Source organism: Staurois parvus, unplaced genomic scaffold (assembly GCF_062004578.1).
Source record: "Staurois parvus isolate SC_StPar_1 unplaced genomic scaffold, SC_StPar_1.0 ptg000019l, whole genome shotgun sequence".
Classification (NCBI taxonomy): domain Eukaryota; kingdom Metazoa; phylum Chordata; class Amphibia; order Anura; family Ranidae; genus Staurois; species Staurois parvus.
Window position 1 is genome coordinate 6,578,123 of NW_028317815.1, and position 22,715 is coordinate 6,600,837.

The 22,715-nt window shown below is 38.7% G+C and overlaps 1 pseudogene; it reads left to right on the forward strand.

Moving 5' to 3' along the window:
* The first annotated feature begins 6,786 nt into the window (after nt 1-6,786).
* Nucleotides 6,787-22,715, forward strand: part of LOC149472874 (uncharacterized) — a 53,046-nt pseudogene continuing 37,117 nt past the window's right edge.

A 22,715-nucleotide genomic window follows, 5' to 3' on the forward strand; every position in this document is an offset into this window, starting at 1 on the left:
CGATGTGACATGCGTAACAATACCACGCCCAGCCACACCCTGCTCAAAGCAGATCCGAATTTTTTAGAGCAGAATGGTGCTTTGATCTTCCACTGTTACGATGGAAAAATGGGAGATGTCTTTATTTCTCCTTACTTAGGCTGACAGCCTGTTTTAAAGTTTCCCGGCAGGGGGTGGTTCTGAAGTAACAAACCAATCCACTGTGCAGAGAGGGGTCGCTAGGCGGGACCCTAAACTGGAGCCAGCATCTTTTCATAATTCATATTCTGTTCCATAATTTCCTATCTGCACAAGCTACAGTCCACCCGCGGGTATTTTATTATGCAGATAAGCCTGAGGATCATATAGATATGAATTATGACATTGTACGTTACACGGTGTACGAGTTCTATGTTTTGGCTCCCCTGATGGTCTGAGGTGGACGAGTGACCCATCAAAATGTTCGTCTGCTCATTGGCCATCTGCCGAGGTGCCCGGTTTTTATGTAAGTCTTCCATATTCCAAGATATGAGACATAGGAGAAAAACTGATTTTACCAGAAGTTATCTGATCCTGTCACCTACGCTGAGCTAGGTTTTATGAGGTTACAATTCTTTCAATTCCTGGGAGAGCTGCCTTATCTACTTACGAGGTGTGAAATTACGCAGGTTATTGGACAGAGAGCCTCTGGCTCTCTGGCAAAAGCTGCCCTTATCTTGGCTTAGGTGAGAAAGGCTACAACTTCCACAGACCACTCGGCACCGAACTAGGGATGTCTTGGCCTGCCATTGACCCATAACCATTACACACACATCTGGCACTGTGCCTCTCAGAAAGAGAGGGGGGGGAAGGAGAAGGATAAGGAATAAAATTGAGATGCCTACAAAATGGTTGAACTGCGTCCATCTCTGATGCGCAAGTTTGCGACGGGTAGGGCTACCAGCTCTTATTTAATAGAAATCAGAAAATATAACAAAAAAGGTTCATCTTAACAGGAACATGTACAACTATATATTTGAATTTTTGGGGTTACCTACTAAATGACAGATACATTTTGCATGCATCTTATTTATTTTTGCATATACTGTATTTTCACTCAAATAAAATAATAATTTCAACTGATGAATTATGTAATCATTAGGAAGCAATTTTGTACGCTACGCCTATCTATCTCACTAAACTTAGCTATATACTGGAACAGTGACTTGTGTGATATGTTACATAGTTACATAGTTAGTCTGGCTGAAAAAAGACAAATGTCCATCCAGTTCAACCATTAAAAAAAAAAAAAGTTATAATCCTATACCGACAGTTGATCCAGAGGAAGGCAAAAAAAAAACCTAGCAAAGCAAATGTCTCACACAAATGTCATAGTGGACTGTTAAATCTTCAATAAACATACAAAATAAGTCAAAGTGTTTATTATTAATAATAATAATAATAATAATAATAATAATAATCACTAAGTGTTTTGTACATATGTTTAATCTGTATGACTTTATATAGTAAATTCAACCACCAAATGATGTTTCTTGTGTATTCAAATATATATTTTCAAGTTATATAGTAACTATAATGAAAAGAAATATAAAGATAACAACTTTATGCTAATATTAGATTTTTTTTCTTTTATAATGCATCTGCATTTAATAATTCAGTTCATAAAAAGTCTGCTTCATGAATAATAACAGCAACATTTCTTAGGTTTGTGTTAATGCAAGTTAGCCAAAATGGATGTATTTTTTGCATTAATATCAGCTTAAGCAATTTTTAAAAATGGTTCATTTAATGGTATTTAAATGGCTAAAGCAGCTTAATATATGACCATGTTTGCTTAGCAGCCATATTTTATAAATATCTAAATGGTGTTCAAATGAGAAATCCTGCAGGTTTTATGGGAACATGTGCACGTATTTCCGCAAAAAGTATGCAAAATGTGTGGTTATTGTCCGTATGTATTCCATGTCAGTTCTTAGTTTTTTTCACATTTCTAAATTAACACAGTATGCTTGATTGCCATTAGAACACTTTGCTTTTACAGTGTAACTACAAAAAAATCTTTATAATGATTTGAGTTACATAAAGCTTCAGTTTATGTAACATTATCATTATTATTTGCATATATCAAAAACATTCTCTTCTTCTCAGGATATTGCAGATGTGCTTCCCAAATGGTTTCAGTGTATTTTAGCTATAAATATAATAAAGGAAAAACTTAATCATATTCATGTTCTTATAATGAATCTGTTCCCATGAAAGAGACAGCAGTTCAATACATTTGTAAAATTATACTGATAGCTTTCCACGCTCATTTTATAATATAAGGGCTGTGCTTGGTACTTTTGGAGCAGTTGTTGGGAGCCTTGCTGAGAGACTAATCTTGAAGCGATATACCTAAAATATCCCAAATTGCTCAGCAGCCTCCTTTTTGTGAGATTATTAAGCACTCTCCGAACCTCATGCAAGTCTATACAGGAGAATATTTAGTAATACTTTCTTCATTGAGACTGTTGCTCTATGCAAAAGTGTGAACTTGATCTGGTAGGCCCTCTTGTGTGGTTTCTTTTAGAGAAATCAATGTAAATCAAATTCCATAGAGGGGAACTAACCCTATGATCTCTGGGACTGGTCAGAGCCAGATTTCCATCACTGGAGCCCATGGATACACAACCTTTGGTACCTAAAGCAATATTTCTCTGCTATGTTCACCTCTTTGACAAAGAACCTTTCCTTGTTTCACTTATCCTAACCTATCTTAGCATATTGTGACAATGTATAGATAAGTATATGTGGGATTGCTGTATTTTTACTGATGATATAAAAAATGTGTGGCCAATAATTATAAGAAAGGGGGTCTATTTTCCCTGCTGTGTATAGGCATAGGCCTACTGTGTCTAATAATAAATCTGGTCTCGATGAGCGTTCTGTGTTACCAGCTTCCTGATCCTGCTGCTGATGCAAACATCAATAAAGAAATACCAAATGAAAAGTTGTTAAAGTGATTTCTACATTTCCCAAGCTGTTCCTTACTAGAAGCATCAATTGCAAAGGTTAGCTAATACAAGTTATATGCATGTTTTTGAAAAAAAATAAAAATAGCACACTCTATTGAAAATATAGTTTATCCAGTTTTCCTAGTATCAGTGGGTAACTCATACCGAAGCTGGTCTATGGAATGGGTCATGTGCTCATATGTACATGCAAGTGTGTGTGATTCAATTTATTTGGAGCATTTTGTGCACACTATAGACAGTTGTTACAGGTTTCCATTTTTTTTAACCCTGGGTTATTGAAGGAGACATCTTTGTATAATCATTTAAGTTGCATTAAGTAATACTAATTGAGATAAGTGACGCACTGAGTGTTGTGAAAAATCTTAAATAGGCTAATTAGAGTATTAGTTAAGGTAATTTACAGCTTTAAGTGACATATTTATCTTACTGGAAATAGAAACATTTTGGAAAATTACTGAAGTAAAAGAAATATATGACTTTATCTTATTTGAGTCTTTGTCCTCTTAGGGTAATTATGGCGCATACTTTGCCTTTTGTAAATGTTTCTGGGTCTTTTTGTACAGTAATATTTTATGCTAATTAAGACCTTGTTTTTTAAAGGATCATTAAACCAAAAAAATGAACATTTTAACAACGCACAATGATGCTAATATCTTACTTTTAGTTTTTGCATGAGTGTACATGGACTACGTGTTTTGCTGCTGACGTAATTGTGTGAAACATTTTTGAAGGAATTTGAACACTATGGGGTTGATTTACTAAAACTGGAGAGTGCAAAATCTGGTGCAGCTCTGCATAGAAACCAATCCGCTTACAGTTGTTTTAAATCAAAGCTTAATTAAACAAACTGAAGTTAAACACTAACTGGCTACCATGCAAAGCTGCACCAGATTTTGCACTCTCCAGTTTTAATAAATCGACCCCAGTGGGTAAATGTTTTATTGGCTCTTACAGTTTCTTAGTATTCATTTACTTTTACTGCTTATGTTCTTTCTTGAATCCAATATCCCAAATTCCATCTTTCTACCCTGTTATGATACTGTATAGTTTACTGCTTTGTTACCTTGTATATTATATTTTGCTAGGTTGTTATTTTTCATCTGCTATCTTTCAACTTTTTTGCATTACTTTTGGTTGCTACCTTGTTGTGTAATATCTTTTTTTTGTTTCATTTGCCATGTTACCTTGCATATTTCTTAACCACTTGACCTCTGGAAGATTTACCCCCCTTCCTGACCAGGCCATTTTTTTCGATATGGCACTGCGTTTCTTTAACTGACAATTGTGTGGTCATGCAATGCTGTACATAAATTAAAATTATGTAATTTTGTTTTCCACAAAAAAGCTTTCTTTTGGTGGTATTAGATTACCATATTTTATTTTTTTGTGCTATAAACACGAAAGGCTGACAATTTTGAAAAACATGCTATAAAACATATCCAATAAAAAAAATGTATAAAATCAAAGTTCTTCATAAATTTAGGCCAATATGTATTCTGCTATATATTTTTGGTAAAAAATCCCAATACTTATATATTGATTGCTTTGTGCAAAAGTAAAAGTGTCTACAAACTATGGGATGTATATAGGAATTTTTTTAACATTAGTAATGGCGGCGATTAGCAGTTTATAGCAGGACTGCAATATTACGGTGGACATTTTTACACTGACTGAAACTAACTGACACTTTGTGGAAATCCGTGACACTAATAGAGTGATCAGTGCTAAAAATATGCACTGACACTGTACTAATGACACTGGCTGGGAAGAGGTCAAACATCTATGACAATCAAAGGGTTAACTGTGTGCTTAGCTATGTGTTTTGGGTACACTGTGTGCTGATTTTACTAAAGGAAGTGATGGATCTTATTCTCTGCTTTGTTGATACACAAGATCTATCATTTTCCCCCTGTCAGGACGGAATTCTGCTTTGTTTACATAGTCAAAGCTCTGTGTTCCTGCCCGACGATCTGCAGATGCCAGTGGACATCCACTGCGCAGCACTTGCAGATTGGTTTCTGCTGTGAATAGTCACAGCCGAAGTGGCCTGCCGATGGCGTGCATGTGCGCACCCTATGTGGAAGTGCAGAATCACATTTATATAGGTGATTTTGCACAGGAGGGCTTGCCCTGTAGCAGTATATCTACTATAGGGCGGTCTTTGGGTGATTAAGATTTGTCTCTGTCATAACCTTTATCATTGTATTTTGTCTTAGGCAGACCATACATTACACATTTTTTTTCATTCAGCCAGGAGTGTTATATGAGTTTATGTGAAATTTTCATTAACAGCTGTAAATAATATTGTAATTATGAATATATTTGGGGATGGTTGAAAGCCTAGTACACATGATCAGAAAATCATACAAAAAATACAACTTTTGACTTGATCGTACAATCTGATCGTTAGTACACAGCTTTCGTCCAAAGTAATTTAAAGGGATGAGCACAAAAATGTCTCTGATACGATGCAAGATCATACGATTTTCATTTAATCAGTACCGTTTTCATCCAAAAATACAATACAAATACATTACAATACATGACATCACTTCCGAATTATTATTATTTCCTAGGAGAATTTTTGTAACTTTAGTAACCTTTTCATTATCGATATGAGACTAACATGCAAAAAAAAGTAGACAATCATTCGTCCAATTTTCGCATTGTGTGTACAGGGCTTAAGTTGCCAGAGTGAATATTCTATTAATTACTACTGTGTGCTAAAAGGCTTGACAATCCTCTTCTGGGAACCCTCTTTCAGACAGTTCAGTGCCAGAGTATGTTCATATAGCAATGGGACCCAAACCTGTCTGCTTCACAAATATCCACTTCAAAGGATCCCATTTAGATATGCAATGAAGGTGGCCAGCCTTTTTATGAATACTTAATTTCCCAGAAGGTCATGAACTTGCATACTTAATTTTACCTTCAAAAAGTTTGTGCTATGGGTTTGCATTAAAGGGGACTGACTTATGTTAAATGCAGGGGATTGGTAATTAGCCGATCATAAAAAGGATGAGTAAGATTTGATTAGAGGGAATAGAGAGGCCCACCAATCAGAGTCACTTGATGAAAACCAATAAAGGAGAGGCCTATATCATTACACACTCTAGAGGGAGAAGGGTGGAGAAGTTTTTGGAACACCAGTTACCAGAATGGGGCCCTCACGCACAGTTCCATGGTAAATATGGAATTTATCCCTTGCACTTACAGTATATCTGGTACAATATTTTTTATTAAGAAATGTTAACACAGCAAAAAAAATAAACGGTTGGGTGCCGTGCAGAGGACAGAGACTCAAAAGAAATAGGTAGTTACAAACATATCGCAGTATTAAGAAATCCAGTACAATAAAGGACAAATGGCATCCAGCAGTCAGTACCAGAGATGGCAGCATACTATTGGGTATGGAGACCCAGGGTGTGGTAGCTTGGAAGGGTGGGTTTACCCTACCATAGGTAGAGGAGGGGGGCAAAGTAATGGGAAAGAGAAAAATGAAAAAAAATTGAGGGGGGAGAGGGAGGCGATAAGGCAGGGGTAAGAAAAAGGTGGGAAAGAAAACAATGAGAGAGCAAGGGAGAACAAAGAGAGAAAGGAGCAGAGTTAGAGGAGAACAGAAAAAGGTGCCTGCAAGTCAGGTGGTGTCTCACAATGGCCCAGAATTCCCAGGCTAATCAGAGGCAGAGAGGGAAGAGCATAGGACCACCAGGGGCACCACACTTTAAGGCACTTGGGATGGGAGTCTTGGAGTATACTCGTTATTTTCTCATGAATCATAAAAGTGGTCAAGATGCTCTTTACCTCTGAGAACCCCATTGAGGACTTCTTCCATGTCCTAGCAATGGTGCATTTCACGGCTATGAAAAGGTATGTGGCCAGTTTTTTGGCAAGAGAAGAGACATGAAGCGGGCAGTGGAGAAGTGCATGTCAGGGGGTCCCTACAGAAGGGTACATGAAAGAAGGTTGAAAGGAGGCAGTGACTCACAACCAAAAACCCACCATATGGGGGAAGGACCGCCATATATAGATCTCATCTCCACATTGGCCACAGCCCCTGAAGCATCTATCACTGCATGATGGATTCAATTGAGCTATGTGGGCTGAGACCCAATTACAGCGGAGGAGGACTTTATGGGCCACCTCCATAATGGCAGTGTTGAAGGAACATTTGGCTATAGCAGACCAAGCCTTGCTCCAGTCCTCCACGTCTATAGGGGTTGTTACATCTCATTCCCATTTGGAAATGTACAGGTGGGAGTGGGACGAGCTTCCTGTGGATAGGGAAGAATAGATGGAGGAGATGGTGTCCCGAGCTCCTGGCGAGTGAAGACAGATGTGTTCAAATTACGTTTTCTGAAATGGGAAAGAGGAGTTGTGGTGAAGGTTGGAAATCCAATGGCAGAGTTGGAGATAGATACTCACAAGGAGAAGGTACAGGCCCCCAGGAAGTGGCTGTCCTGAGAATATCCACGGGCTGGCCATCAGGCAAAAGTTGGTCCAGTGCAGGTGGGAAAACAGGGTTGTTCAGAAGGTTGTAGGAGCTGGAGAAAAGGGAACATCAAGATGGCCGAGTACCAGGCTGTGGCCCATGAGAGGAAGGGGTGGGCAAGAAAGAGGGGGGAGCCAAAGGAGGGTGGACAATTGGGGATTTCAAGGAGCACCCACAGGGGAATGTCTGAGGTCACATGCTGCATTGTAAGCTGAGAAATTTGTGCTGCCAAATAGTATTTGGATAAATTCGGAACTCCAAGTCCACCCCTCAGCCTATGGGCAAAGAGGGTGGTACAAGCTACCCTGGGGCATTTATGGGCTCAAATAAAGTGCAGAAAAATGCGGGGACTTGGACTGGTAGTGTCCGGAAATAGTACAGGACCTTAGGAAGCATGGTCATCTTGATAGCATTGATGCGCCCAATCCATGATAATTCACTTTATAGGATACACCATCATAAAAAATCCTTGAAATGTAGTGGTCAGCATGGAAGGCAGCTGCCAGGGGTTCCAAGGCCAGGATGAAAAGGGCTGGGGAGAGGGGACACCCCGGAAAATGGGGAAGAGGCAGAAAAGAAGCCCACATAGCAGACAGAAATCTCTGGGAAAGAATATAAGACTGACAGCCAATTTAGGAATAAGTCTCCAAAGCCCCAGTGGTGTAACACATATCTCAGGTACTCCCAGGAAAGGGTGTCAAACACCTTATAGATGTCGAGGGAAAGGAGAAACCACTGAATGTTGCGCTCATTAAAGAGATAAGATATACCACTTTCTGGACATTGTCTGCTGCCTGACGACATGGGATGAATCTGACCGGGTCCCTGTGGATCAATTGGTGCAAGTACACAGGATTTTGCCTAGAAGTTTTATGTTCTCATTCAGCAGAGATATCGGCCAGAAGGCTTAGGGCTTCAGATTTCAGGATCATAGAGATATGTGCCCACAGGGCATTGGGAGAGGGTTTCTTGCCCAAGTAAGATGGGGCACCAGCCAGTGAGAGAACTTGCAGTAGTATAAGCCAGAAAAGCTGTCAGGGCCGCATATACAGTATATATAAATATTTGTCTTTGTCTTTTCTGTTTCACTGTATGTATTTAGTAGTACAGTATGTTAGAGCTCTCTTAATAATGTTTCTTTTCTGTAAATAGATAGATTGCTGTGTGTTAGTTTAGACCCTCACACTATCTACCACTAAATTTCTGTTGCTGTGTTGATGCTTTTACTTCTGGGTAAGAACTCTTCATTTACCAAATCATATTAGAGAAATATTAAAGTGACACTAAACCCAGGACCCTGCATTCACTATATCTGGTCTCCCACAGTACACACAACATGGAAATGCAATTATTTTAGTAAATATAAACTGCTAAATACCTTTTCTCATCAGCTGATTGGCCCTGTGCTGATCACATGCACCCTCCCAAGAAAAAAACAACTCTCTAGCAATTCACACCAAACTGAGCATGTGCATGTGATTACAAATTCAGTCTGTATCAGGTGGACATTTCAACAAGAGGAGGGGCAGAGAAGTCAGCATCAAACAGCCTTTGTACACAATACAGAGGATTAACCCATTAGGTTCCACAGTGAGTATAACAAGCATGCTTTACTGCATATACATACTGATTTTATTGTTGTGGGTTTAGTAACACTTTAAATCTCATAATCTATAGATATTAACATGAGCTATTGTCCTCTCATGGCAGGGAGCCTTCCCCCGCTGTCAGAACACAATGAATAGTGTTGCTGGTTATACTGGGCAGCACTCATCATTCAGAAAAAAAACAACAGGGTGGTTATGCAGAAGTCAATTGACAGATCAACTTCTGTACAACCAGGGTGGCAATATATGGATTGAAATTCGTCTGGTCCCTGCTGAACTGGATGATTTTGGATCCATGAATGTCCAGCTCATCTATGTTTACTGTCTGTTGTTACTCTCTACATTCCATTATCTTTAGTTACTGCCTAGTTGCTATCAGCAAGAGTCAGATTTCCTTGCAACACAATTCCTTTCCTCACAACCAGAGACTCTGGCGAAAGTTAGGTACTTTCAGGTTCTGGCTCTACTGATGCTCCTTTTTTCATCTGGCATCATGACTTCCTGCTTTGCAGAAAACCCATAATGGGAAAAAAATTGAGGTTGCTGAATTCTTTATGAAAGGGATAGTTACCTGGCAGTCAAGATAATCTTGTATGTTCAGTATGTTCTGAGTCAACACTCCTTATTTTCATTCTTTCTTCAGACCAGCCCTTAAAAAAAATTAAAAATGTGTATTTATCAAACACTGGATCCTGCTTAACACTGTCCCTATCCTGCAAAGGATATTTCAAAACAAGACTACATTATAAACAGTAACGTAATCCAGATCCTTGACCCCAGATATAATCTGAAAACACAGAAAAACAGGACCTTATTTTATCTTTTGCCTAAAATAATAAAATAATGTAATCTATTCCATGCAATGTTTTTACTAACTCCCTCTATGTGCTTCATTTTTAATTAAAAACCTCCAGTTAGGCTGAAACCGCAGGATGCTCTCCATGGGTAGGAGAGAGAAATCTTTCCTAAAAGTTAGCTATTCCCATTAGTGTTAAGTGCAAATGCTGGAATTCTTCATTTAATTATACTTTGAGCTTGAACACTATTTTACTCTGAAACATATTCATTATAATAATACCTTATGAATATACTGAGCATGATGGGTTAATGTTTATGAGAAAGCAATCATTAAATTTCACATAAACTTTAACATGTGAAAGTAATTTCAAAACTGATTTTCAGCCCCTGCTTTCATTATCCTAATACCTTGTGATATGGCCCTAGAGGTCCTTGTTCAGGTACTTCCTGTTAGAGGGTGACAATGCTCCGTCCATGTCTCCCAGTTGTGCTCCTGTGTTGTCATCCTGTCACATGCTCTCTCAATGGATACAACAAGAGAATGTGCTGACACACATTGTACAGGCATGCTTCACTATTGTTACCCACCCTGAGAAAGTAAAGGCATTTTGATAGCTACTTCACTCCTTATAAATTGTCTAAAATGTATCCTAACACAACCCCATTATGTTGGAGAAATTGCGGTGGAGAGGGAAATATACTTCACATTTTGTGGAAGTGCCCTTGTCTACAAACATTCTGGAGGGAGGTCTTCGTACTTATTTCTAGAGTGTCAGGTACATTTTCCTCTCCGACTCCCCATTTGGCCTTTCTTAACCTTCAGTTGAACCTCTTTCCTAGTAAATATAGAACAATTATAGGTCACATTCTTGTTGCTGCTAGATTGGCTATTACCAGTAGATGGAAATCATTGAATTCTCCTTGCATCTCAGAAGTCATCCAAAGAGTATAGACACATTATGTGTATGAGAGGGTTCTGGCATTTAGTCACTTTTCTTTGGAAAAGTTTGATGCAAAATGGTCCCACTGGAAAGCATTATCTATGCCATTTCATGTTACTATTTAGAAATTATTGCATGATAAGCCATAAAGGATAATATGACAGCTCTGGTTTCTTCTTTTTTCTGTGGTTGCTCTTTCTTTATTCTTTTTCCCCTCCCCTTCTTTTCTTCCCATCTGGTTTCTGTTTTTTTTTCTTTCTTTTTCTTCTCCATGTTATCTATATATATATTCTTCTTGGAAATCAGGTTCAGGTGGGCCCGCCGTGTCGGGTCTTATGTGGATAGATTCAACAAACCGCTATGTACATACGGTTTATTTTGTGTAAGTGATATTGATTGGAAGTATAACTTTTTTGTGCTTGCTATCTTTGATATTTTACGCATATCTTGGTCATGTATGTATATTATAATATGAAGAAACAGTTGTGATTCTTTTTTTACTGTGAACCTGTATTGTGGTTGATACATATGTGTGTAAAATTTTGATAAAAAAGATTTGAAAAGAAAGTAAAGGCATTTTGAAAAACTGCACATAAATGTAACACAACATGTTAACAGCAACGGCACGTGCCAATGAACTTCAACTCAAGGCTCAACTAAAAGGTAAGGTTACACTCACATTGGCCTACTACATATGATTTATTTAACCACAGTAGAATTTATCTGGGAAGTATAAACAAACTTTATGTTTCCCAAATCGAGTTCTACTGTGTTTAAGGGCCTGATCACATATAAAAGTGCATTATAATGTATAAAAATGCTTGAAAAATGGACGTGCATTGCTTCCATTGATGTGACTTGACACACATTTTTTGTGCATTAAATTGCTATAAATAATCCTTTTTTTTTTAGTTTTTTAGGTAACCCGGGCTAAGTGACCCATTCCTGTACCGCTGCTGCTGATTCAATCCTGTTTCTATTACTGTGTTCCAGCAGTATCTAGCTGTTGTGGAATCCTTAGGGTGAGGAACATATGCCACAGCTGTTTGATGCCAGCCAGAAAGAGGGACCTTTTGATGGCTACCTCAGGACTACCAGAGATCAAGGTCCAGCTGCTGATAGTGAGAGAATCTTAATCATCCGCTTCACTTAAAACCTTTTTGTTGATTGCTGCACACTCTGAGACATACCTAGTTTGAGAAAACATCTTTTATTAATTGTTAGGGTTTGGGACTGTTAGATACAATTGTGCTTACAGTTGTACCTTGCACCAATTGAGTTTGCTGTCTGTCTTAAGCTGGGTACACACTGGCCAAAAATCAGGCCAAAAATGGTCATTTCGGCTGGAACCGGCCAACCTTCGGCCTGTGTGTACAGCATCTTGTTCAACAGAAGCCAGTTGGACCGGCATCTGTCGAATGGACATGCTGGAAAATGAGCATCTGATTAGTGTGTCCTATTGGAGGGGTCGGTCCCACTGTCAGCACGCAATGGCTCAGCGGAGAGATCACCTCACTAACATTGTATGTGTTAGTAGTGTGAGCTGAGAGTGTTTGTTTTGTTCAGCCTGATGGCTTGAAAGAAAAGAAAAGCTCCCTTTGTGTAACAAGCATTACCTACCATTTCATTTCTATAGGGCATTGATATTCCATAACGTCCATTCACAACATGCAAGTATATTGTGGTATTGTTTGGGGCCAGGTTGGGGTGCGTCATCAATCACTAGTGTAGGGCAGAAGAGACCAAAACAATCCAAAGGCTTCTCTGGGGTTAGCTTTACACACACACACACACACACACACACACACATATATATTTTTCTCTTCCATATGAAATGCAAAATACCCACTAAATACTGAAGCCTGGAAAGATGTTTCACAAAGGCTAGAGTGCTATAAAGCATCTTTTCCTCCACATACCCACTGACACATCATAGTACCCACTGTAGTTCTTTCTTCATTTTGGCCAGTCGAGGAACTACTTCTGGGTGTAGTAGGGTATACTGTTACAGCAGTAATAGACGTTGAAGGCCAACATAATCCAGCTGTCAGGAGTCCCAGATTAAATGCCTATAATATATTGAGGTTAATTATTCACAATATGGACATTGATGAACTGGAATTTTTTTCCTTCCCAAATTTGCTCAATTTGATTACATGGAGCTGTTATTCAGCTATAAGTGCAGTTTATCACTCCTTAGCAATTAGGAAGCCCTCTGTTGCTAGAACCCACATATTAATCTATTTGACTGTTCTGGATGTAGGACATTCTGTTGTTGAAGATGCAGTTAGCATAAATAGAATGCCTTCCTTGTTAAATGATGACAATGTATATGTATATTTTGACGCTATATTTTGATCACCAGTTTTTCTTCAAAATATACACTTTAGAATTGGAGGAAAAAGGTTTAAAAATATTTAGAACCTCTGTCAAGTTTGTACCTGAAAAAATTCTAGTTCCTGTCTTTGTGACCACCTTCACTTGGACAGGAGATGACAAGGTTCTCCTCAAAAGGAATGCAAAAATACACAGACTCCACAAATAAAAACAGTGTTCTATGTTTTCCACACTCTAAAACAAAGGAAATGCTTAGCTCAATTTTTTACTTTAAGGCCAGGCTTAAATTTTATTTAAATCAAACTGCTCTATACTTTTCTATTACTTCATTTTAAAATAAAATGTGTTTTCACATTTACAATCCAATCAGAAATTTTATTAATAAAGAAATCTAATGTTTTTAGATATTCTTCAAAAACTGCCTGCTCAGATAAATATCAGTGAGTATGCTAAATACTCTGCCAAAATAAATTTCATTCATTAGGAAAGTGGATTTTTATGCAATGCTTATTTAAATGTAGTACAAAGATTAATGCTACACATGGACTGTAAATTAACTTGCTACTGTTCCCCTTTGAAATTAAAAGACATAAATAATGTTGATTTTAAAGACATAGTTATTTTGGTATGCCAATATATTTATCTCAGTAAAAATTGCATAGTAAAATACAACCCTATGCATAGTTAGCGAAAGCGATTATTAAAATTTTCTTCTTGAGAGCTTAGGAAATTGTTGAACAGACAACATTTTGGAAGTACTGATAATACAACAAAGATTTCAAAAATGCTAAAATAGTAACCAGTCCCTAAATCTACAGGTCATGTTATCTTTTAAGAAAACTTTAAAAGGCACTTTTGTTAATGTGTATGTTCCAACACAACATTCAACATTGTTACAGCATCTGAAAATCTGCCTATGAAAAAGAGTCCCCCCCCCCCTTTCAGCTCTAACAGCTTTTACTCTTCTGGGAAGGCTTTCTACAAGATTTAGGAGTGTGCCTTTTGGCTGAATGCCCATTCAGCCAAAAGATCATTAGTGAGGTCAGGTACTAATAATAGACAAGAAGATGTGACTTGCAATTAGTGTTTACATTTTTCCCAAATGTGTTCTGTAGGGTTAGGGTCAGAGATCTCTGCAGGTCACTCAAGCTGCTTTACACTAAACTTGTCACACTAAGCAGGTATGGACCTGGCTTTGTAAAAGAGGAAAAGTCATGCTGAAACAGCAACGGTCCTTCTACAAACTGTTTGGAAGTTGGAGGTTGGAAGTACACAGTTTGGAAGTTGGAAGTACACAGCTGTTTAAGATGTCTTTGTATCAATAGCAGTACCCTTCACTGAGAACATCTGAAGAGGCATTGATATACTTTCAGCCATATAGTATGTGTTATCATAGTGGACTTGAAGCCAATAGTAAAAACCAATCCAAAAAACTGGAAAAGGTGAGATGGTGACATTTTTTTTTCTTGTTACACCAACACAAACTGCATCTTGCACACTTGAGGTAAAGTTGATTTTTCTTTCACTAGATTTTTATTCAAATTTTGTAATTTACAATTCAGATCATATACTGATAATGGCATGCAGGTGTGGTAATAAACAGATTGTTGTAAGTAATACAAATATTCAGCTTATGTAAAAAACAAAAAATAGTGGTGCACATAGGTTTGGCCAGTAAAAAATGCAAGTTTTGGTGTTTCATATACACTATATTGCCAAAAGTATTGGGACGCCTGCCTTTACACGCACATGAACTTTAATGGCATCCCAGTCTTAGTTCATAGGGTTCAGTATTGAGTTGACCCACACTTTGCAGCTATAACAACTTCAAATCTTCTTGGAAGACTGTCCACAAGGTTTAGGAGTGTGTCTATGGGAATGTTTAACCATTCTTCCAGAAGCGCATTTGTGAGGTCAGGCATTGATGTCGGACAAGAAGGCCTGGCTCGCAGTTGCGCCTCTAATTCAGCCCAGAGGTGTTCTATCGGGTTGAGGTCAGGACTCCACCCCAAACTCGCACATCCATGTCTTTATGGACCTTGCTTTGTGCACTGGTGTGCAGTCATGTTCGACCAGGAAGGGGCCATTCCCAAACTGTTCCCACAAAGTTGGGAGCATGAAATTGTCCAAAATGTCTTGGTATGCTGATGCCTTAAGAATTCACTTCACAGGAACTAAGGCGCCAAGCCCAACCCCTGAAAAACAACCCCACACCATAATCTCCCCTCCACCAAACTTTACACTTGGCACAATGAGTCAGGCAAGTACCATTCTCCTGGCAACGGCCAAACCCAGAAACATCTATCAGATTTCCAGACAAAGAAGCATGATTCATCACTGCAGAGAACATGTCTCCACTGCTCTAGATTCCAGTGGTGGCGAGCTTTACACCACTGAATCTGATGCTTTGCATTGCACTTGATGATGTAAGTCTTGTATGCAGTTGCTGGGCCATAGAAACCCATTCTATGAAGCGCTCTACGCACTGGTGTTGTGCTAATCTGAAAGCATCATGAAGTTTGGAGGTCTTTAGCTATTGACTCTGCAGACAGTTGGCGATTTCTGCGCACTATGCGCTTCAGCATGCGCTGTCTCCGCTCTGTAATTTTTTGTGGCTGAGTTGCTGTTGTTCCCAGTTACTTCCACTTTGTTATAATACCACTAACAGTTGACCGTGGAATATTTAGTAGCAAGGAAATTTCACGGATGGACTTATTGCACAGGTGGCAACCTATCACGGTACCACGCTTGAATTCACTGAGCTCCTGAGAGCAAACCATTCTTTCACAAATGCTTGTAGAAACAGTCTGCCTGCCTAGGTGCTTGATTTTATACACCTGTGGCCATGGAAGTGATTGGAACACTTGAATCAAATGATTCGGAGGGGTGTCCTAATAGTTTTGGCAATATAGTATATATGCCTCACCACATTATAGGTTAAAGGCTTTCAGTAAGATACACTGCTCAAAAAAATTAAAGGAACACTTTTTCATCAGAGTATAGCATCAAGTCAATTAAACTCCTGGGATATTGATCAGGTCAGTTAAGTAGCAGAGGGGGTTGGTAAGCAGTTTCAGCTGCTTTGGTGTTAATGACATTAACAACAGGTGCACTAGATGGATAATAATGAGATGACCCCCAGAACAGGAATAGTCTAACAGGTGGAGGCCACTGACATTTTTTTCCCTACTCATCTTTTCTGACTGTTGTTCACTAGTTTTGCATTTGCATTTGGCTAGGGTCAGTGTCAGTACTGGTAGCATGAGGTGCTACCTGGACTCTACAAAGGTTGCAAAGGCAGTCCAACTCCTCCAGGATGGCACATCAATACATGCCATTTCCAGGTTTGCTGTCTCCCAGCACAGTCTCAAGAACATGGAGGAAATTCCAGGAGACAGGCAGTTACTCTAGGAGAGCTGGACAGGGTCGTAGAATGTCCTTAACCCATCAGCAGGACAGGTATCTACTCCTTCGTGCAAGTATGAACAGGATGAGCACTACCAGAGCCCTTCAAAATGACCTCCAGCAGGCCACTGGTGTGAATGTCTCTGACCAAACAATCAGGAACAGACTTCATAAGGGTGGCCTGAGGGGCCCGACGTCCTCTAGTGGGCCCTGTGCTCACTGCTCGGCACCATAGAGCTCAACTGGCATTTGCCACTGAACACCAGAATTGGCAGGTCCACTTGCTCTGAAATATTACCTGTGCCATGTGCAACTCAGGAAAGACAGAGGGATATTAGAGAACTCAATGCATGGCTGAAGACCTGGTGTAAGAGGGAAGGATTTGGGTTTCCGGAGCACTGGGCTGACTTTTCATTGGAGTGCAACCTATATGCTAGAGATGGTTTGCACCTAGATGGAAGGGGGTCTGCTAAGCTGGGGGAGAGGTTTATGGGAAGGCTGGAGGACTATTTAAACTAGGATCAAGGGGGGAGGGAGAATTAGGTTATAATGGGGTAGACAGATCAGACAGGGGTCAGTACTTATTGGTGGGTAGAATGGGAAAAGATGGGGGGAGGGCTATGGCAGATAAATAACAAGGTTCCCATGTTACAAACAACCAGTGGAATTGGTACCATTTGTATGAAAATAACAAATATGCAAAATACATGTGAACAAGGTGTTAATGAATTAAAGTGTTTGATCACCAATGCCAGAAGTCTGCTAAGCAAAATAGGTGAGTTGGAAGCTTTGGTGTATGAAGAGAACTATGATTTAATTGGTATTGCTGAATCTTGGCTTCATTCTTCACATGACTGGGCCATTAATATTCCTGGATATGTTCTCTTTTGGGGAGACAGGGTAAATAGGAAAGGTGGTGGTGTCTGTCTCTATGCGACAAGTGATCTCAGAGAGAGTGTGAAAGAGGATCTAGCTGATGGAGAGTGTGATGAGGCTGAAGCATTATGGATGGAACTGCACATGGGGGTGCGTACTACAAAGGTAATCATTGGGGTTTGTTGTAGTCCTCCCAGTGTTAATGAGGAGGTGGAGACTCAGCTCCTAGCACAGATCGAAAGGGTTGCAAGGGCTGGGACAGTGATAATAATGGGCGAATTTTAACTACCTGGAAGTTGACTGGAGTAATGGTAGTGCAGGAACAGTTAAAGGGCAAAAATGTTTAAACCTACTACAGGACAATTTTATGGTACAGTTCATAGAGGCCGCAACTAGGAATGATGCTCTGCTGGACCTGGTAATCTCAAACCATGCAGAGCTTATTACGAATGTCCATATAAAAGAATCTGAGTAGCAGTGACCACAACATTGTTTCATTTATTGTTAGCTGTAAACAGTAAGCACATTCAGGAAATAGAAAAACTCTCAATTTTAAGAGAGCTCATTTTCCAAGGCTGAGAGCTACTCTCCAAGACTTAGACTGGGAGGGAATATTGGCATCAATAAACACAACGCAGAAATTGGAGTTCTTCAAAAAGACTGTATGTGAAAGCACTGCAAAAAGAAGGGCAATTTTTTTAACCCATATTTTTTAAGTTTGGTTGAATTTGTCTAGTTTGTTTCCCTTTAAGGTAGTTAAAAACCTTAAAATTATTGTTTCAGTATTTTTTTTAACTTATAAAGGATATTAAGGTTGGCTTAAAAGCTTTGACAATAATCCTCCTCAGGATTACTAGGCTAGGAGGCTTTAGAAAGGGGCATACTAGCACAGAAACATATTGTCCCCCCAGTGATTCCCCTGATCACAGGGAATCATGCTGGCTGTGTCTGCCAAAACCCTGTCTTCCTGCATCTCTCCTGTACAGGCACTGCTTTCGCCGGCTGCCTGTAGTCCTCTAGTCCCTGCTGTTTCATACCATTGAGTAGCGTGTGGATCCTGGCTCTTTCCCCTTCATCTCACTGATGTTGCTCTAAACCCCAACCATGGCATGGAGCTTGCATGTCCTCCCTTTGTCTGCATGGGTTTCCTCCGGGCACTCAGGTTTCTCTCACACTCCAAAGACATGTTTGTAAGTTAATTGGCTCCTGTCTAAATTGTCCTTAGTATGTGGATGTATGAATGTGAATTAGATTGTAAGTTCCTTGAGGTTAGGGTCTGATGTAAATATACGATATATATGTAAAGCACTGTATAAATTGACAGTGCTATACAAGTACCTGTAATAAATAATAAAAAATATTCCATGAGTGTGATGCTTCTCTACCAGACTGGATGTTCCTTTTTTGATATGTAAGTGGATACTGTTTTATTTTCAATTACGTGCCATTGTTATACTGCCATTGTTCTGCAATCTGCAATTTTATCTTTTCTGTTCTGAGGCTGACTTTTCAAAATGGCTGTGCAGATGCTGTGCCCAATGTACAGTTGATCCCAGTTTCAAGTATCACCACCTATCTTATCTATATGTCTTTATCCATAAGACAAGATCTCCATTACTTAGGGACTATTGATGATTTCTGAATCCCTTTCCACACTCTGTCAGTACAGAAGCTAGTTCTATGGTGTAATTGTTATTTTTCTTCTCCAAAGATCTACTAAAGACTGCTTTAATACATTTTCAGCAAGAATATCTGGGCTATTTGGCAATCTCACTTGATCAGGAACTGCCTCTAAAATAAATAGGAGGATAATGCGGAGCTGCTTTTGATATTAGAAAGGATACAAGGTACCAACGAAGAAAAAGCTTATAGTGATAAAATTGATTTTTAAACATCAAAGAATGTCAGGGAAGGAAGGAAGGAGCAATTAAGAGCTTGCAGCTGCCCCTATGCACAATTACTATTAGATGAATAGCAAAAAAAAAAAAAAAGACACTTTAAACTGTCAATAGAAAAAATGTTGTTAGCAATGCTTGTTTCATACTATTGATAATATCATTGCCTTATTAAAAATGTGGCTACAGATGTGTTCTTCAGTGGTATTAGTAAGCAGGTATTTATTTGTGTACGGGGTAATGAACAATTATGTGTTATTATTTTCTTTATACTATTATAAATTCACAGAAGCTCAATATGTTGCTCATTTTATCAGTGCCTAAAACATACTAACCAGGGGCGGACTGACCATTTGGAAACTCGGGCACTGCCCGAGGGCCCGGGGTCAGTAGGGGGCCCCTGGTACCTTTTTTATAGGCCCTTTTTGAGTTTGGTCAAGGACACAGGGGCCCCATGATCCCCTATTGCCCGGGGGCCCCATGAGTTGTCAGTCCGCCCCTGATACTAACATTGTATTGTTGTAGAAAAATGGTACCTACAATGTCATGTAAAACTACAAATGTGAGCAGAAATAAAAATGAACACACTTGTTATAATGCAAAGTTTTAGAGGTCTACTTTACAAGTGTGTAATAATAACTTTACAAGTATGCATGAATAAATTACTGACACGTCACAATACACAATATTGTGACATGTCAGTAATTTTTTTTTTAGCTGTATTTTATCAACAAAAAAAAGCCCATAAGCTCTTGTCAAATGCCTCTGCCTAGGCTAGAATAATGTAATGACATCAGTATGCTGCAAGCAGAATGAAACATTTCCTCAGTCTTTACTCCCCTAGATACCAGAGTCACAAGGTGGGAGGCTGCAGAAGATGGTTCTTCTGTGTCAGACATTTGTAAACACAGTCAGTAAGTGCACAAGCATCAGGACTTACATTATTGTGTCATCTCTGAGCCCGCATCTAGGTCCAGGAAGTAGATGCTAACTCTTGAAGATACCTTAGTATAGATGGCGCTGTCGTTCAGGGAAGAAAACCAGATGAAGGCATTATTAGTAGGAATGCTGTGACCTCTGAAAGAACTAATAAATACATTTTAGTGTTATACTTACTTATTACTTAATATACTAACATTTAAAATAATCAATATATCTGGTGCTTGATCCGCTGTAGGACATCACATTTTTCTTAAGGGGTTAATTTCCCGCTTTGCTTTTAGACTCTTGAGGGGTGTTGCAGTTCTTAACTTGGGCTCAGAATCAAAATTTGCAGTCGTAGGTCTTGAAATGCACAGGAACAGCTTTGATTAAAAGGAAGAGTATGCATATGCACCTTGATTAAATGGCAAACTGCGTCATTTTAATATACAGTCTCAGGTGGCAGGTTCACTGTAAATTCTTCTCTTTGTATTGCTATTTATTTCAACGGAAATTGCAAGCATTTCTTTTCAGCTTTACCATCTCTATTTAAGTACTTAGAATTTTACAGTTCAGGGAAATATCTATGTAGTTTGTAAAGCCAAAAATTTAAACATACACATTGATGATTATGAGTGTTGGGAAAAAGTCTCAGTTAGTACCATTAGAGGATATGTTCATTGCATAAATGAAAAGCAGCTAATTTAGATATTAACTATCTTCAATTCTGTTTGTTTTGTTGGATTTAGTACAGCTTGTTAAAATCGTTTGTAGAATGAAATGCTTTTCTGAACAAATAGGTGGCAGTATAAGATAGCTAAACATTGCAGATATCGGTGTCAGAGCTGCAGCTGGAAAGTTGCACTAAGAGGCTTTGTATAATATACAATAAAAGTGCCACACACTTGTATTTAAATTGTTATAAAACATTTAAATCATTTGGAAATGTACAATATTTTTAATTATACTGTATATATAAAAATATAATGTATTTTTAATTTGTAACTTATCACCTATCTTACAAAAAATGTAACATACTGTAGGTTTATTTGATGGAGTTACTGATACATTATAATATATTAACCACTTGCCCTCCAGAGGATTTACCCACCTGACCAGGCCTTTTTGCGATACGGCGCTGCGTTACTTTAACTGACAATTACACGGTCATGAAACGCTGCACCCAAATTTATTTATTTCAGGTATTTATATAGCGCTGTCAATTTGTGCAGCGCTTTACATATATATTGTACATTCACATCAGTCACCCAAATGAAATGTATGTCCTTTTTTTCCCACAGAGCTTTCTTTTGGTGGTATTTGATTGCCTCTGTGGTTTTTATTTTTTTGCGCTATAAACAAAAAAAGACCGACAATTTTGAGAAAAAAACTATATTTTTGACTTTTTGCTATAAAACATATCCATTAAAAAAAAATTTAAAAATCAAATTTTGTCATAAATTTAGGCCAAAATGTATTCTGCTACATGTCTTTGCTAAAAAAATCCTAATATGCGTAAATTGATTGGTTTACGTAAATGTTATAGCGTTTACAAATGGCGGTATATACTGGAATTTTTATTTATTTATTTATTTTTAAGCTAGTAATGGCGGTGATCAGCAACTGTGGGACTGCAGCAGGCATTCTGACACTGGGGGGGGGGGGGACTGAGTAACTGCCACTTACATCCCCAGTGACACTAATACAGTGATCAGTGCTAATAAAAAGTGCTGACACTGACACTGTACTAATGGCACTGGGCAGGAAGGGGTTAACATCTGGGTCGATCAAAGGGTTAACTGTGTGCTGTTTTACTATGTGTTTTACAAGGGAAACATGCTGCTTTGTATTGCTCTGCTATGTAGAATGTCAGTGCTGGCAGAGAGATCTGTGTTGTTTACCAGGACCTGGTGATCGACAGCTATAGCCGGAAATGGCGGCGTGGGTAGGGCGAAGCACCCTTACCTGGAAATGCAAAATCACATGTACATGTACAGGTGAAACTCAAAAAATTTGAATATCTTGTAAAAGTTCATTTATTTCAGTAATGCAACTTAAAAGGTAAAACTAATATATGAGATAGACTCATTACATGCAAAGCAAGATAGTTCAAGCCGTGATTTGTCATAATTGTGATGATTATGGCTTACAGCTCATGAAAACCCCAAATCCACAATCTCAGAAAATTAGAATAGTGTGAAAAGGTGCAATATTCTAGGCTCAAAGTGTCCCACTCTAATCAGCTAATTAAGCCATAACACATGCAAAGGGTTCCTGAGCCTTTAAATGGTCTCTCAGTCTGGTTCAGTAGGAATTACAATCATGGGAAAGACTACTGACCTGACAGTTGTGCAGAAAACCATCATTGACACCCTCCATAAGGAGGGAAAGCCTCAAAAGGTAATTGCAAAAGAAGTTGGATGTTCCCAAAGTGCTGTATCAAAGCACAT